This window comes from Capsicum annuum, chromosome 4 (assembly GCF_002878395.1).
Source record: "Capsicum annuum cultivar UCD-10X-F1 chromosome 4, UCD10Xv1.1, whole genome shotgun sequence".
Classification (NCBI taxonomy): domain Eukaryota; kingdom Viridiplantae; phylum Streptophyta; class Magnoliopsida; order Solanales; family Solanaceae; genus Capsicum; species Capsicum annuum.
Genome location: NC_061114.1, coordinates 177,807,310 through 177,822,995, shown reverse-complemented (window position 1 = coordinate 177,822,995; position 15,686 = coordinate 177,807,310).

The following is a 15,686-nucleotide window of genomic DNA, read 5'->3' as shown; positions in this document are numbered from 1 at the left end:
TTTAATCTTGTTGCAACCTGAAATCTGAATAATCATCTACCATCTTTTGTTTCTTCCAATAGCAAAATGTTTAAGTTTTATGTAGCATGCTGATTCAAGAACTAAAGTGTCAAAAGGCTAAGGTGATTAGTTTAGTTTTTTTTCTTTTTTCGGTAACAAATATAAACATTACCATTAACAATACAATCATATACCTATAGAGCACCTACGGCTAACCAACCTTGAAAGTTAAAGCAAATAAAGGACAGCTTGGTGCACTAAAGCTCTCGCTATGTGTAGGATCCTAGGAAGGGCCCCACCACAAGGGTGGATTGCGAGCAGTCTTACTTTGCATATTTTCAAGAATTGAATCCGTAACTTTATGGTCATATGTTAACTACTTTACCAGTTACTCCAAGACTTCTCTTTTGAAAGTTAAGCAAGTGGGCCTCAATATTCAACTAATTATAAGTAAAAAAGCTTGAAGGAACCTGCTGCACCTACTTCCTTTTTTGCTTTGTCTAACATATCTAGCCTAACTTTAAAACTCTGTTTGATCTGTGTAATTACACTATATGTATTCCACTGCTTCTCTTGATACATGTGACCATAGAGCTCCATGGTGCAGCGATTACCACTTTTTGAATTGCTTCCAATTCCTATTCCTGATTTTATTAAAAACCTGTTGCACATCTCCGGCTGGAATTCACACTCTGGCCCACTGGTCAATGCATTAATGATCACCTTAGTCCAAGCACAATTACTAAAGAAGTAGGCATAAACTGTTCTCCTGTTTGCAGATTCTTCACCAAGTAACTTCCTGTAAAAATCAACAAAGATGTTAGTTATGACTGCCTGGTAATATTGCCAGTTGCCCTGCTCATCCTGACTTATGTTATAGCGTGCTGTAGTCTTTTATGTTTGATAACAGCAAAGAAGTATCTAGTACAATCATCTCCAACTTCAACCATGTTACTTTGCTTTGCTGCTGTAAGAACTGCTCTGCCATGTATAAAGTGTATCTATCTGTCATATGCAAGTTTCTCTTTCTTCTATAGTTCAATATTTGATAGATCATCTTGGAGGTTCTTCTGCACCTTCTCCAATGCTTCTCTATCAGCTTGAGTATCAGTCACTATATTCCTAAAGTGGTGAATTCAGTTTCTAAAAGTCATACTTCAATCTTTTTAATTTCCTTATTATCTTCCACATCTTACATCTCTCCTCTTTATTAAGCCAGCCAGATTGAATAATGTTAGTGAATTGGGGATGTGTAGATATGGTACTGAAATATTCTTCCATTCCTTCTAACTTGATTCTGCAAATACACCCTTGGCTGGCAGTGATCACTAATTCCCTCGGGTAGATACTCACCACCACAAGAAGACATGCTATTTAACCAAACTGAATTCATAAAAATCCAGTCAATTTTTGGATAATTTCTGTGTCTCCACTACTTCTATCACTGCAGGTGTATTTCTGTCCTCTTGATGGCAATTTAGTTAAATCACAATCATCTACACATTCCTGAATTTTTTCACAGGGTTACCACCATCTCTATCAGTTCTATGTAAAACTGCATTACAATCTCCTAACAACAGCCATGGAATGTGACAAGTTGGACTAAACCTCTTCATCTCATCCCATAATTCCTTCCTCCCTTTCTCTAGTGTTATAGCCATATACTAGTCTACAGATAGCATGAACACTAGTTGGTGGGGAATATAACACACTTTGCAGGTAAGCATTTGAGCTGATTGTTGCACCAACTCCACCTTATAATAGTCAGGCCTCCATATTAGGATAATCCTACCATTTTAATGAGAATCCAGAATAGACACATGTTTCCAACCTCCAAATAATTTCTCCATGATCCGTATCACTCTCATCTTTTTTGTTTTTCTTTCCACGCTCTCCAAATATTCGGGGTGTTTGATTTGTGGGATAAAAATATATATAATCTTAGTACAGAATATGAGATTATTTTCTGTTTTTTTTTTTCCTTTTTTTTTAAAAAATGTAATTTTCTCTCAAAATATTTCACACCATTACCATTAGAATATTTTTAAACCATACATACAACTTTCTTTTTAGCAAATTACGTAGATTTGGCTCAAGATTAATAAGTTCACATCATGTTAAAATTGTTTTTTGGCGAATGTGTTTTTATTCGGATTAATTTAGCTCAACATTGACAACACCGAACCTATGGTACACTCGAGTACAATATTTAATATTAAATATTTTCCTTGTTCTTAATGACATAATGTAATAGCAACACGAATATGAGGACATATTTGAGATCATAATTTCCTCAATCTTTTTTTTTTTAGTTCAAAATCAGGCTCTAGAGTAAAAAATATTTTATAAACAATTTGGTATGAACCAACTATTTTGAGTGGAAATTTTGAAAAGAAAAAGTAGGTATACAATCCCAACTTTGGAAGGAAGAATCCTCAATTGTTTGTAGTAAATTAATTGAAACTTAAGTAAACAAATTTCTTTTGTCTATGGTATTTTGAGAAAATGTCCAAATCAAGAAGAAGATGTCGGCCAGTTACGTTCTATGATCACGAGACCCACAAAAAGTTTCATTTGGTAAATGTTTTGGAATTACTTGTACATAAACAACTTTTATTTGTAATATCGTCTTTCTTTTTAGTTTATTATCGTTATTTTCCTTTAGCTCCAACTTTAATTACATTTCTTTGGGTAGAGAGTTTACTCGGACAAACACTTTTACATACTTTTTATCATCCCTAAACTCCACTTATAAAATTATACTGGGTGTTGTGTTATTGCTGTACATAAAGTAATAATCGTCAAACTTAGAGTTTCAAAGCATCATTAATAAGATTAATTTAGTAAAATATATTTTGAACTAAAATTTACTTAAAGGGTGTGCTCAGTCAATAAAGGCCAAGTAAAATTAATCATACGCTTCTAAACTACACATGTAAAATTATATAGGATATGTTATTATTGTTGTTGTATAAAATTAAATATGTACGCCATTATAATTTAATGAAGAAATAGACAATTCTTACGGAAGATTTCCATGTAATTTAATGTTGTTGATATATTCTAAAACTTGTGAATAAAAGCCGCCCTTCCCGTCAACTTAATTCAAAAATACTAAGTACTACTTACTATTGAACATTGACTATTGAATATTGACATTATTGCCTCTAATGCTTGATTTAAAATTTTATGTCAAATAATTCACTAATTTCTTCCATTTTTTAATGAGTACATGACGTTCGAGACGTTAACCTAAACCGATAAAATGTTGGTAATAGAGGAAAGAAATATTGAATAAAAATTTGTAAAAGACCATTTGATAAAGAAAATTATGTTACAGATTAATTTGCTTGGTTAGAAAATTTGAATTCTAAGAGAGCTATATAAAATAAGAGTTTAGAATAATTTACACTATTTGAGAAATTTTTAAGTATTGTATATTCCACGCATACTTCTTTTCAAATATTTAAATATTTGGAGATTACAATTTCAAATAAGTTAATCAAATTGATTCATTATCTCAATTTTAGGGGCTCAAATTTTCATGTTCAGACGCAACGTCAACTTTCAAATATTCCTTTTCAACTTAATTTCAAATTTTATTTTTTCCCTCCAAAATTAATCAATTGATGTCCAAACAACCAGACGCCTACTAACTTGCTTGAAATGTTTCATTTCTAGCCTTTCTATTAACTAAGTAGTATTTCACTCTAGACATTTTTTTTTGTTATATTCATGCAAATTGCAATTGGATATATATATGTTGTTCCTTATAGCCAAAAAAATAAAAATACAAAATGAGAAATATAAGGTTGAAAATCATGGTGAAAGATGTCATCTTGTAAGTTCAGCGGGAAAAGACATCGTTTTCACCCCAAACTATACCTGAAAAGTCGAAGTCACACCTAAACTATACTAGTGACCTATTACACACCTAAACTATCAAAAAGTGAAACTATTTACACCTTGTCAGGCTACCACCACTTGCATGTGGTGTAGTGTTTTACACGGGCTGCCACGTCAGCATCACGTCAGTAAAAAGTATCATTTTTTTTATAGTTAAGATGTGTAATAGGTCACTTATATAGTTTAAGTGTGGATTCGACTTTTCGACTATAGTTTGGGGTGGAAATGATACCTTTTCCCTTAATATTTTTAGTCGTTTACTTTTGTTATTTAATAGGCTGAACGCGTCTAAAATAAGTGTAACACACGCGCCTTAGAATGGGGGTCGCGGGGAGGTAATAATATCACTTTTATATAGTTAAGGTGTGTAATAGGTCACTTATATAATTTAGGTGTGGCTTAGATTTTTCTTGTATAGTATGGGATGGAAATGATGTCTTTTCCCTAAGTTCAGCAGCCTAGTGTAGACCATTAGTCTTGGCGTCCAATTATCCCGCAATTGCCCATTTCCCCCTTTTTCTTTTTCATATATATATATTTCTTTTCTATTATATAGAAGAGGTGGTTTCGACCACCTTCTCATGCAATTACCAAAAAACTCTCCACTCCCACCTAATTACATACCATGTCCTAATGTATAATAATTCTATTGTTTCATCATAATGGTTCAAATATTTAATATATTCTGTTAATTTTTGTTAATTAACTATAACTATATATTGGAAGTAAAATTTTTTTATTTATTTAATTGGATATCATGTCCAAAAACTAATTTGTTACCACGAATCACAACAATTAATAACTTAAAATATTTAAAAGACAAATAGAAATTTTATTGACTCTAATTATTTTAGCAATGCTACATAAATTGAGATAAAAGAAAAAATACTGCAAATCAGAATAATTAACAACTTAAAATATTTAAAAGATATATAAAAATTTTAGTTGATTCTCAAAATTGTATCGAAGCCACATAAATTGGGACACAAAGAGTAAATATATTATTTGATAATTATGTACAAATTATTATAAATCACAATAATTAACAAGTTAAAATAGTTTTTTAAAAATAGATAAAAGTTCTATTCAACTCTCAAAATTTTATCGGTGCACCATAAATCATGACAAAATAAAAAATTATCTTAATTAATTGCAACTAAATATTTAAAGTAAATCAATTTTATTATTTTAATTGACTTTTATATAGAAAATTAATCTTTTTATTTATTTATTTATTTTAGTAAATTTAAATTTTAAAATTATTTATTTCTTATATAGAAATACTAATATTTAAACTTAACTTTAAATTTTTTAAAGTACAAAATTAATAAATTTAATTTAATAAAATAAATTTATAATGAATATTTTCTTAGAATTTGTGTTGGGTCAATATGTATCAAGTTAAAAAGAAATAAAGAAAAATATATAGTAAAATTTTATTATTGTGAAAGATAAATATAATGCACTATCCAATAATGTTTAATAATATCATATTTTGCATATGCAAATATAGCATTCCGTATTTAATTAATATACTATTTCGGTGAATTATCGATGATTACTATTAGGTATGATAAAATTATATTAATTTTTATAGTAATAACATAATCAATTGCTCTTAATTAATTATTATGAGTCATCTAGGTATTAAGAAAATAAATAATATTTAATGAAAAATAAAATAGACATAAAATGCGAAATTAACTCTTAATGTTTTAAATTAAATTTTCGTCTTTCGAACGATGATTTTACAATATCACTCCTTATTATAAGTCATTTATGTATTAGAAAAATAAGAATAACAAAATGATATGTCAACATAAAAAATTTGATTGACTATCAAAATTATATTAGTGCCACATAAATTGGGACGGGACAGAAGAAGATATAAAACAACATATATTACTTGAAAATAGAATAAAAAGTACTGTAAATAGCAATAATTAACAAAAAAAAATTAAAAATTGACTGATTTCTGCTGCTTCAATCGCGATTTTAATGTATCACCCGTAATTAATTATTATAAGTCAATTATGTATTGAAAAATTAATAATATTGAATCCATGATTTTACTATATCTCTCTCTCTATATATATACTACGAATAAAAAACTTCATGATAATTTTTTTAAAAAATAAAAATTACTACGTATACTCAAAGGGCAAAAGAGTAAAAACACACAAGAGATAAATGTAGAGAAATCAAGAAGCACCAAATGGATTATTAACATTTGTAACATTCAACACATTTCTAAATGTTTCCAAATTTCTTCTTGAATCAACACATACACATAATAAAAATAATAACTAATAATAATTACATTTTACTATATCACCTCTAATTAATTATTTTGATCATTTAAATATTGTGCCACATAAGTTAAAATAGAAAAAATATTATAAATCACAATGATCAAAAATTTAAATTATTTTAAAAAATATAACTGGCTATCATCGACACAAAACTCTGGACAAGGAGAGTAGCATATATTATTCAAAAATTATATAAAAAGTATTATAAATTACAATAGTTAACAACTTCAAATATCTAAAAACAATTTAATATGTTATATATTTCAAAAAAATTACATGAAAAATACTAGAAATCACAATAATTAACAACTTAAAAAATTTAAAAGATATAAAATATTTGGTCGACTCTTAAAATTATATTAGTGTCACTAAAATTGGAATAGAAGAAAAGTATTATAAATCACAATAATTAAAAACTTAAATTATTTTTAAAATATAATTGTCTATCAATGCCACAAAAATTTGGACAAGAAAAGTAACGTATATTAATTTGGAAATTACATAAAAAATATTATAAATTACAATAGTTAACAACTTAAATTATCTAAATATATATTAAAATAACATATGTTGAACTCATGCTAGATTCCGGATGAATCCAAGAAAACATATGCAATCCTTTTATTAAAAAATATTATTTAAATATATCAAGATTGAAAAGACAAATAAATATTTTAATGTTGGACCCGTGTTGACACGGACCATGCTCTTCTAGTATATATATATATATATATATATATATATATATATATATATATATATATCAAGTTTTATTTTTTGTGTAGATCCTTTTCGTATTAGTATTTTTTTTTAAAAAGTAAGCTACTTACAAGATGTTTATCAAGCGATTTAGTGAACAATTTATGTTCAATAATTTGAATGATCGATATTTAAATATACTAATTCACTATTTGAAGAAATTCTTGGGAGACTAGAGACTAGGGCTGTTGCAGCTTCTTAACTCTTTAGAGTTTTAATACTTTTGAATTTATAATTTTCTAAACTTATATATAAAGGGTATCAATGTTAATTAAGTTATTCTTGACTAGTTAATAAGTAGTATAGTACTCATTTCTTAAGGAATTTAAATAAGGAAAAATTACATAAAATAGCACCCTTAAGACATTAATTACAATTTATAGCAATAGTTTTTTAAAATTACAACTAATAACAAAACTAGCAATATTTTACCTTCTCTTGAGAAAAGCGCGACTTTAACTCACCTTTTTACCTTCTCCTTTTTTCACGTCATTTACCAATTTCAGTTCCCTCAAACTCTTTTTTTTTTTTTTTTTCAAATTTCATTTTTCTCTCTCTGAATCTTGATAAACTTTGCATCCAACTATTAAGGTAAGTTTTTTTTTCAATTAATGCATGTTTTATTTTCCATATAAACTCTTTTATATATTTTATTGTCGATCTTTTTTCAATTTTTTCATTCTTCTTCTTCTTGGTTTGTTAGGGTTTGATTTTCTTTTTTTGAGTTTGTGTTGAATTCTTTATTTTTTCGATATAATGGCACAACATGCAAATCGCAGTAGTTCAGTTAGGGGTAATAAACCGATGAATTTAGTTTTCGATTAACTTCCATCGTTTAATCTTGGGTTAACTCAAGATGAAAATTTTAACTTGGGTTCTACTAATATTCAGCCTAAGGGAGATGTTAGCAGTGAAGAAGCAAGATTGAAGCACCATAACAATCCAAAAAATATTGTGGAAAAAATGAAACGAAAAGGTTTGAGAAAACCTTCATCCCAAAACCCCAAAAAATTCAAAAATCGTTGAAAAAGAGAAAGCCGGATGAAAAAGGTGAATCTAGTAAAATTTCAAGTCCTGTTTCATCTGATTTTGAATCCAAAAAGGAGAAAGTGGAGCAGGTATGATTCTATTTATAAAATTTTATATTTTCTTGAAAACATGTTCATTGATGTATTTTATATATACATTTATTAGGTGTGTATTTATTTTTCTGTTTCTTTAAGATTTGAAATTGTAGTATATATTGTGTTGTTAAGATATGAAATTGTAGCCTCTTATTGTATTTATTTTATATTTGTTATATGTAAAATTTATATTTTGTGCAAATGTTGGTTATCGATAAAAACTGTATAATGTTTGTATTTTGTTTATATTGGATATGTATTTGTATTTAAGACATGTGTAAGATATTTGTATTTGTCAATGATAAGGTTTGTATTTGATGTTCAGTTGTAATATATTTTGGTTACAAAAAATACTTGTTGTATTCATAAAATACATATGTATATGTTTTATTGTTATTAGTTGTATTCTGTAAATACATAAGTGTCACTCTTTTGACATGTAAAGTATATACATGCTATAGTTTAGATATTTTTTTGTTTTGTTTATGTTAAGATTTGTGTTTGATGTTAAGTTGTATTTGTTATTCATTTGATTTAGACAAAGACATGTACTTCTTTTTTCTTGATAAGCATGATTTGTCATAGTTATGTGTAAATAAAAATTAATTACAATTAATAGCAATGGTTTCTCAAAATTACAACTAATAAAAAACTAGCAATATTTTACCTTCTTTAGGGAAAAACGCGTGTTTTTTACTCATTTTTTTATCCTACCCTTTTTTCACGCCACATACCATTTCAACTCCCTCCAACACTTTTTTTTTGTTAAATTTCAAATTTTTCTATCTGAACTTGATAAACATTGCATCCAACTATTATGGTAAGTTTATTTTTACACTTAATGCATGTTATATTTTTCATGTAAATTCTTTTATGTATTTTATTGTCGAATTTTTTTTTTTCAAATTTCCCATTCTTCTTCTACGATTTCTACTGTTAGAATTTTTTTTTGAAATTTTTTTTTTGTGTGTGTTGAAATCTTTATAGTTCCGCTATAATGGAACAACATGCAAATCGTAGTAGTTCAGTTAGTGGGATTCAACCGATGAATTTTGTTTCCGATAAACTATCATCTTTTAGTCTTGGGTTAACATAAGATGAAGATTTTAACTTGGGTTCTACTAATATTCAGCCTAAGGGAGGTGTTAGCAGTGAAAGATTGAAGCACCGTAACAATCTAAAAAATATTGGGGAAAATTGAACTAAAAATGGCTGGCTGAAATATATGTGTAAGATCATTTATTATTAGTGTATATCGGCTCAAAAAATTAAACAGTAAATCTGTCCAACTATTATGAAAATTTCTAAATATTTAGTGTTTTTTTGTTGACTTTTATTTTACCTTGTGACTGAACTTTTATATTTGTATTTGCTTTTTTTTTTTGCTCTCAGTTGAGTGATTGTAGGTTTTACTGTATTGAAAGTCTGCATTTGATTAGCTATGGTGAAGCACACAGAGTATTATGACATTTTGGGGGTTGATATGACTACTACTCCTGCTGAAATTAAGAAAGCTTACTATTTTAAGGTGATTTCGCTTTAGATTATTATTTTCTTTTTGGGAGACTTTTGATTTTAAGAATACACTCTATCCTTTGTTGAAGATACATTTATGCCTACTTGATGATTGTTATCTACACTTTTGATGCGATAAATATGTACAATCCCGTGAAATTGATATATACTTGCTTTCTCGTTCAACTTATTTTTGTTTTTTTGTTTTCTTTTCCTATTTGGATTTGCATTTCTTTTTAGTTATATTTAAGTTTACTTTAGATTCAATAAATGCTAGTAGTCTTTTATAGTAGTTAGAGATTTATGTGCTGGTAGAAAATAAAAGGAACTTCTAGTGCTAGAGAATTAAATTGGGGCTTAAATGAAGCGACTTGAACATTAGGGAATAAGTCAAATATCCCCAAGTACAGCTTCATTAGTTGGCTGGTTATGCATAACAAAATGCAAATCAAAACTAAATTGGCTAAATAGGGTATGTGTCAAGATGATAGTTGCATATTATGTGAGCATTTATTCTTTGCCTGTCTTTTTTCACAGCAATGCTTAAATACAACACTGGAATGGATGAGCATAACACTAGGGAGGTGCAACGGCTATTGAAGAAAATGACAAGACACATAGTTGGCATAATTAGTAGAGGTTTGGTTTGGGCAGTTTTAGCTGCACTTATCTATGACATATATGGCAAGTGAATGAAACACTTTGAAATCAAGCAGTACCACAACCATATATGATGATCAAGAAGATAAAGGAGGAGTGTCAATGTAGACGTTTTGATTTCATTAGAAGAAGAATCAATAGCAACCACTTATAAGATTTATATTTGTTGTTAAGTTGTATTTTCTATTCATTAGATTTTAACAATGACATATATTTACTTCTTCTTCATAAGCATGATTTTTATATTTAAGATATTTTTTATATTTATTTGTATTTAAGATATTTGTATTTGTAATTTATATGTATTTATATCATATTTTGGTTACTTAAATTTGAATCATTCATGTATTCATAAAATAGATATGTCTATGTTGTAATATAAGTATAATATGTATTCTGAAAATACAAAGTGCCATTGCTTTTAAATGTAAAGTATATACATCACACAGTTTAGATATGTTTTATGAATACATATTGCCAAGATTTATATTTATGTTAAATTGTACTTGTTATTCATTAGATTTTGACTACGATATGTGCTTCTTTCTTCTTGATAAGCATGATTTTTGTACCAGTTATGTATAAATAAAATATATATGTATTTGGTTTGTTTAAAATATATGAAATGTATTTGTTATCGGTTAGATATATTTTTTTTGTCATTGCTAATATTTATATTTATTGGTCACTTGTATTTGGTATTCCTGAGAGGATGACAATGTTTGTATTTTGATGTTTGATAATTTAGATTTGAAACAGTGATGTATTCACAACATACATACGATAGTTTTATGATATATTGTATAATGAAACTGTAAGATGTATATTATAAATATACATGTGTCACTGTTTTTACATATAATTGTATTTTTGTGGTGTATAGGTATTGCGTGATCAGATATACATGGCAAGAGTATTGTTCAAATTTGCTCCACATATAAGATGTCATATGGTCAACAACATTGAAGATCGTATTAAGTCTATGTTAACGAAGAATCAGTACAAGATATTTTGTAACAATAGCATTTTACTAGATATACATCTGTATTTAAGCAGATGTGCAGATGTATTTATGAGTTATCCATAGATTTTTTTCAGTTATGCATATATATCTATGAATAATGCATATTTATGTATGATTAATGCATATATTTTTTTAAAAAAACATATGTATTTAAAATTTTGATTACGTAATTGATATGTCTTTATATGTATTTTTTACTTATTACATAAAGGTATAAAGGTATGTTAACTTATTTTTAGTTTTTATAGAGGAGCATAGGTACTTAATAGATTCTCATCTGTATTTTTTGAGATTAAAAATTTGAGAAGTGTGGCTTTCAGTTTCTTAGGTATAAATCAGTGATGTTCTATGTCTTCTACAATATATTCATAATGAATTAAGTTAAGCAAGTTCAGTAAAAAAAATTACAACAATTTAACTATACCAAGTTCAATAACATCAAATATTTTTTAAAAAATTTATAATCATATTATCAGTGAAAAAATGAAGCAATTATTTTTTGACATAATGCTACATCATGAACAAATCTATATTTAAAGTATAATAATATTATTGTACATTTCCTCATAGACGCCACATACATGCATGATGTGGTACATCATTGTACACATCACCAACAACTTTTATGATGCTTGCAATTTCATTATATATTTTCTTCAGATTCTCAAAGAACCAAGTTCAAGATGCATCATTTTCAGAATCAAGTAGACCATATGCCAAAGGAAATATATGTCCTGCATATTGAAAAAATACATATAAGAATACATGATTTTGATACATAAAATACTGCATATGTATACTATAATACATACAGATGGAAACATATGAAACTGTCAGTGAACACATAAATGTACTGCATATGTATATTATAAATACATACAGCTGGAAACATATGTAATCTTCATAATGTTGTTTATATGTCCATCTACATGTGTGTTTAACAAGAACATGTATGTTTTCCATTTTCAATCTCCAAAACGCAAAAAAAACAGTATAAATAAAATTATATATCAAATACGTACTATATACAACAACCAATTCGTATATACAAAACTGCAAAAAGAATTTTAACGAAAAGAAATCTTTTATTCGAATACTAGTTATCATTGACGAAAATTCAAATTTAACGTATAACAATTGTATCTCAATTTTCACATTACATAACAACACAGATAACTTTGAATTTAAAAAAAAAAAGAATTTCGATCAAATCATTTTTTTCGTGAACTAATAAAATTCATATGCAATCTCAGATTTTTGAATTTCGCGACTGTTATCGATTTGACAACTGAGTTATCGATTATTGTTCGATTTTGAATAATTCTAATTCACCGATACTAAAAACGAATTTAAATTGGGGAAAAAGTGCACAAATATTATGCAAATGACTAATTTATGCCCTAAGTTTATAAATTATCGCATATTTGTTCATTTCAAACCATTTGAAGTTGGGTGATAAATTATATGAAGTTTTATATGCCTGAAGCTTAGTCATTTATACCTAGAGTTTAGCCATTTAATTATGCCGGAACTTCAAACAAAAATGTATGAATTCCAAAAATACTGAAATTTCAAATAAAAATTATAAATACATTTTAACTGAAGTTAGTTTGATAAGGATTAACTTTACATACTGCATATTTGAATTTGTCAAAATTGCGTCCTTTTTTTGTTTTTATTTTATTTTTTATTTTAAATTGCATACAAATTAAATAATTTTAAGAAATTACATACATATTTAAGTGGTATCTAAATGAGGTACCCTGTGAATTTTTTATATTTAAGACTTTTCACCGGGGCGGATCTATGTAGAAGGTATAAGGTATGGGGGATATTTATATGTATATGTATCAGTTAATGTATAAATATTATGCTTGACACCCACAATAACAAAGGGACTAGTGGCGTAAGTGGTTGAAATTGTTTGGTTTAACTCCAACAATGCAGGTTTGAAACCCGCTCTGCATTTTTAGAATGATTTTTAGCACTTGTCTGTTTTCTCTTAAAAAAAGAATATAGTGTGGCTATGAAAAATAGAACTCGTGACCTCTTCTTTACAAAACACTTAACACTACCAACTAGACAAACATCCATGTAGTGCAAACACTTGTTAGATATATATAATTATAGTTTACTCTTTGAATATTGATTTCACTATCTTAAAATATCGTACGGAGTATACATTATTGTTCAAAATAAGGTGGCACCTGAAGCTTTCGAATCTTGGATCCGCCTCTGCTTGTCACCACTAGTTATGTTATGTAACGTAAGAGTAATATATTTGAAAATGTAGAAAAAGATATTTTTTTGACTCTGCTAAAACGTGTATGATGATAACCTGAATCGAAGACAATAAATATAATTAATCTCTTTAATTAATTATTAATATCTTATATTCATTATCCTGTGATAATTAAGAAGATTCATTGGTCATTAACGAATAATTCTTTCTCATGATTAGAACGCTAGACTAATCATGGAGGAAAAATAGAAAATGAATAAGACATAACAATAACAAATATTCACATGATCTGTTTTTTTCTTTTAGAGTAAGAATTTACCCATTTAATAAACAGCACATATTCATGGTCACCACCTAATTAATAATTCCAATAATTAATGTTTCATCAATAATGATCAACTATTTTTCTATTGATATGTTAAAGTAATGCAAACCCTAAATATATGCCTCCGTATCTAATCCTCTATGAGAAATCTAAAGGAAAATATATCATTTCACTCATGAACTTATGCACATAATTTACGTTAGACCTTAAACTATATGGGTAATTATATACCCCTCTTAATAACTTTGAACTGAATCAAATTCAATCCTTCGAAGTCCAAGTGAAGTTGTGTGTTGTTGGGCGCGTTAAATAGGTAACTTTGCCTTTTATTTTTTTTAAACTAAAATTTTCCTTTTAAATAAGTAATAGTTATAAAACTTCCAAATCACCCTACCCAAATTTCTCCTTAAAAATCTTAATTTACTCTTCTTCTTCCTCAATCTATTCAAACTTTGCTCCATCTACAAAATTTAAGCAAAAATTCTTCTTCTTCCTCAATCTATTCAAACTTTGCTCCATCTACAAAATTTAAGCAAAAATTGAGATTGATTTCTCTTTCGTATCAAATTTGAGCGCTCCTGAAGAACCCTAATTTATTTTTGTAGCACACAATGAGGTCAGCTAATTTGACTAAACTTTGTATGAAAGAAAATGATAATGCTTTGAAGCAAGAAGTTCGTTGTAATCATGGATTTTTGTTGCATATGAAGGTATTTTGGACTTCGAGAAATTCCGACAAAAGATATTGAACATGTCCTAATTATGAAGTAAAGATCAAAATTTTTGCTTTTACTATTTCGATAGATTTGATTAAAGACTAATTTATTATTTATTTGTCACCATTGAAGGGTCCAAGAGCTTGAGACTTTTGGTGTTGGAGAGATACAAAAGATGTTGATCCAAGGTCTAAATATGTTATTCCTAAATTAATAGAGAAATTTGGCAAGCTTGAGAATTCAGTTGTCTTCTCAATATATTAATATTCATGCAACGATTAATTAAGTTGAAAAATTTGAGTTGAACAAATTTATTGAGGAAACTTCTCATGAAGTAGACAAACCCAAAAATTCAAACAAGATGATAATTGTGTTGATATAAAATTGGAGAAGTTAGAAGAAGAGGTTGATAAGATCAAAGAAAGAGAAAAAAAGTGAAGAAGAATTGCCAAATTTGTTGTGTTTTGTTGTTCTGTACTACTAATAGCTATAAACTATTGGCTTGGGATGATACATATAAAGAAAGGTTCAATGAAGTTACCTTAGATGCAGGTTGTTGTTAGAAGATATCTAGCATGTTTTATATTAAATGATACAGCTTCTTTTAAGCTTCTTTTGTAATGTACTTTGGTTGGTGGTTGTCTCTTGAGCACTAGATTGTTGTATTTTGTTTTGAATGGTGCAACTTCTTTTAAGCTTCTTTTGTTATGTACTTTGGTCGGTGATTGTCTCTTGATAGATATGAAGAAAGATTGTTGAATTGATTGCATTTTAAGCATTTGTTTCTTTTGTAATGAAGTTACAAAAGTAGTGCAACCGCAACTGCTTAAATTTATAGTCAACTTGTGCAGACACAACTACATAAATGCTTCAAACAGACATAGCAAAAATGTGCAGTCACAACTGCTCATATTTCTACAAAAATATGTGACCAAAAGTGTAGTCACATTTGCATCATACAATTACACATCAAATTAGTGTAGTCAGAGCTATATAGTTAAAGTCACTAATCAAAATAGAACTTAGCTAAATGAAAGTCACTACTGTTTCAATACGCAACACCAATACACAAAAATAGAAATTAGGCTTCTTTTACTGAAAGA